Raw genomic sequence first — 4,036 nt, forward strand, 5'->3', positions numbered from 1 at the left:
GGTTCATCTCTGGTTGACTAGGCAGTTTATCAGCAGCTTTGCTTGAAGAACTTACTTGCTGAGCAATTTGATTTTCAAGTATCTTGTTATGGGTAGCAAGTTGGTCCATTCTGGAAGTCAACTGCTTGATCATTTCATTCTGTTGTTGTTGAGCTGCTAGGAGGCCTTCCATCATGCTCTATGGTCATCTTCGATTTAGGTTATTGAGGTTGAGGAGGTAGTGGTGGCTGTGCAAAGTTTTATCCTCTATTCTGAATCCAGGGGATGCTGGTGGTCTGTACCCTTGTTGTTTGTTCATTGGCTGATTCTGGGAATTTGACAATGAGAAATTCGGGTGATTCCTCCATCTAGGGTTGTAAGTATTTGAGTATGGGTTGTTAAGCTACCTCTGGTTGAAGTTCCCTCTGTTGTTCACATAGCTCATTTGTTCTGTGTAGGGTTCATTAAAGTTTTTGAATTCCAAAGTTGTATATCCTCCTCCACAGTCATCACAGTACTGGTTGCTTATACCAATAGTATTGGCTTGCATTCTGTCAAGCCGCTTCATGAGCTGATCAAACTAAGCATTTATCATGCTTAGGGCATCCACTTCTAGGATCCTTGCTATTCTCCTTGTGTTTTCTCTTTCATTTGACCACTCGTAGTTATGATATGCAACCCTCTCTAGAAGTTCAAGTGCTTGTGTCACTATTTTCTCCATTAGGTCACCTTCTGCAACCGAATCTACTGTGCTCCTTGTGGAGGGTAGTAGCCCATTATAGAAATTCTATACCAGGAGCCAATCTTCTATGCCATGGTGTGGACATTCCCTCTACAGGTCCTTATATCTTTCCCATGCATCATAGAGTGATTCACCTTCCTTTTGTCTAAAGGTGTTGAGTTCAACCCTTAACTGTGCAGTCTTTGCAGGTGGGAAATACCTTACTAGAAAAGCTTGTGAGAGGTCTTCCCAAGTGGTGAATGTTCCAGCTGGTTGAGAAAGTAACCACTTCCTTACTCTATCTCGAAGGGAGAATGGGAATGCTCTGAGTCTTATAGCTTGATTAGATACTCCATTCATCTTGAATGTGTCACATAGGGCAAGAAAGCACTGGAGGTGGTAATGTGGATCTTCCGTTGGTGTACCCCCAAATTGGGTTTATTGAATCATCTAGAGCCATGATGGTTTCAGTTCAAAATTATTGGCTTCCACTGCCGGTCTTGTAACACTGGGCTGGAATCCTTGTATAGATGGAGCTTCGTAGTCCCTCAAGATTCTTGGCCTGTTATTATTGTAGACCATGATTGGAGTTTCTAGATTTCCTTGATCTTGTTCTTGGTGTCTCCTTTCTCTCCTGATGGCTCTTAGAGTTCTATCTATTTCGGGATCCAAGTCTAAAACTTCTTCCTCTGGCTTTGTTCTGATCATGCACCAAACCAAATACCTGAGAGAAAATAAAAGAAATAAAGCAAATTAAACAAAACTAAATAGTAAATATAAATGCCTAAATCAGCTAAATTGCCTATCGCTTAATATTACTAAAACTAAATTCCCCGGCAACGGCACCAAAAACTTGTTTGTTGGTTTCTCAACCCCGCAAGTGCACGGATCGCTAACAAGTAATAAAGTAGTGAGTGAAGTATCATCTCATGAGGAATTTGGTTAGTGAGTACCAAACTACACAGCAGTTGTGACTGTTTAGGCTACCTAATATGAATAAAGAGTATATTAAACTTATTTTGGATGCTGAAAATAAACTTTGAATAAAACCATCAATTGAAACAATTCCAGAATTAATATTTCTAACTATAATCTTATTATGGATTTTAATCTCGTCTATTCATTGGATCGAGGATTGTCACTTTGATGGAAATTAATCCTAAAATATCCTAAGTCCTCTCTCAAGGCACCTAAGGTGTGTTCCAATTAGAGCCAAACCCTACTTTCATCGGTGATTAGTCCTAATAAACCCCTTAAGATTTATGATTAATTTTAGAACTCCACAAAGGCCATCAGCCTATCTCTAGGTCAGATTTTCTAGGTTCAAAATCTTGATTTTCTAATATTAATATTCACCTTTCAGTCCTTCAATTAATATTTGTAATCAATACTAAGTGGGTACCAACACATAGCATGCATTAAGATCATAAGAAATCGAATCAAATGGCAAAACTCAAATCCAATAAATAAAACTCAATATTCATCCATAATAATAATTACAAGCATTACTCTCCCAATTCCAGAATTAAGGATTTACTCACTCATAGTGAGTTTAACAAACATTATAGAAATAAAATAAAAGAACATGAATGGTCTTAGAGAAATAGAATAAAAGAACCGATGAGGATTTTTTGCAGCCTTGAACTTGTGGTACTCCGGCTGAAGGCTTCCCTCTTGTACTGATGATCTACTCTCCAAGATGACTGTGAAGGATGTGAGTATGAAGGTGAGATTAGGTTTGGAATTCCGATTTCTCTCCTCAAACTCCAAAACTCAGAAAGGAACTCTCTTTGTTTTTTGCTGCTCCTCTCTTTATATCTAATGATCTAGGGTTAGGTTTTTAGAGTCCTCAAAGCATTAGGAGTCTCTTCTCTCTGTCAAAGCTGGAGCTGGAACCGATTCAGAAAATTGATTGTCGTGTGATACACGGCCCGTGTGTCACTACACGGTCCAGAGCTGTGTAACCTAATAGAGCTTGAATTGTTGCATCTTGTATCGGGATAGGACTTTACATGGGCTTCAGGTAATTACATGGGCCTGGTTACACGGCTCGGCCCATGTACTTTTATACTTTAGGGAAGTCTTCTAGCTTAGCCTGATAGAGACTTACACGTGTCTTTATATTTTACACGGGGCATGGTACACGGCCCATGTACTTTAATTCTTCACTGGCTCTTTGTCTTTCCCCTGGCAGTAAATTACACGAGTCTGTGGCCATGATTACACGACCCGTGTAAGGTGTATCAGCAACATTTCTCAATTCTTTAGCCTTTCCAAGTCTTCTACTCTGTTCCTATGCCTTGGAACCTCTTTAAAACACCTGGAAACATACAGAAAACATAGAATTCAGAGTTTGACAATGGAATTTGCAAAAGTGCATGAAATTGATGATTATGCTTGAGATTACTTATCTAAATGCTATAAAATATTATACAAATGTACTTAAAAACATCTTTATAATACAAGTGTATCAAATAACACAAGTGATAAGATATTGAAATTTATGAACACATAAGGACATTAAATTTGCCCTTGTATGCCTAGACTTATATGTATGAGTTGGATTAATTGACATGTCAATTAGGGACTACAGATGTAGTACTGCCCATGGCTTTTTAGCCTATCTCATGGATGATCATTGAAAGGCAATGTATGCCTAACATGGTTATTCTTCTGGCTTTTATGCCTGCCTGTTGGCTTTATGCCCTACATGATTTTACAGGCTTCATGCCTGCCCGCTAGCTTTATGCCTGACAGATATATATATGATAGGCATATGGGGTGCTTAACTAGTATACTCCCATGTATCTAGTTTTTAACAGTCTGTCATAGGTTGCTTGAGCAATGAAATGAGTTAATTAGACTAAATACTAAACGAATAAACGGAAAAGAATAATAAACTGTAAAACACTCATAACTCATGAAATGCATTTCTATTATGACATTATACACATGAAATGTGTTTCTATTTATTTAGTTTATTTTCATTATATTATTGCACCACTAAGCAATATGTTTAGCGCGTTGGTTTTTTCCACGCATAGGTACTAGAGACGGAGCCCAGTAGTGATCAGATCTGCAGTAGGAGAGTGGTTAGCTCAGTTGTTCATTTTGGTAGGGCCCATGGATACCAGACATATGTATTCATTTTGAGCATTATAGATGGGAAAGCTTGTAATAAATTTTGAGATTGTATAAGTGATGTAACTTTTATACATGAACCTTATATATATGAACTAATATGAATTCCACATGAATGATTATGGGAATTTTATATGAATGGATGAAGGCATAATATGATATGGATATGATGAGAATTCCACATGATATGAATTG

General features: G+C 37.8%; 1 pseudogene; it reads left to right on the plus strand.

Moving 5' to 3' along the window:
* Positions 1-788: 788 nt before the first annotated feature.
* Positions 789-883, plus strand: LOC131181223 (small nucleolar RNA R71; annotated as a pseudogene).
* The last annotated feature ends 3,153 nt before the right edge of the window (positions 884-4,036 follow it).

This window comes from Hevea brasiliensis, chromosome 6 (genome assembly GCF_030052815.1).
Source record: "Hevea brasiliensis isolate MT/VB/25A 57/8 chromosome 6, ASM3005281v1, whole genome shotgun sequence".
Lineage (NCBI taxonomy): Eukaryota > Viridiplantae > Streptophyta > Magnoliopsida > Malpighiales > Euphorbiaceae > Hevea > Hevea brasiliensis.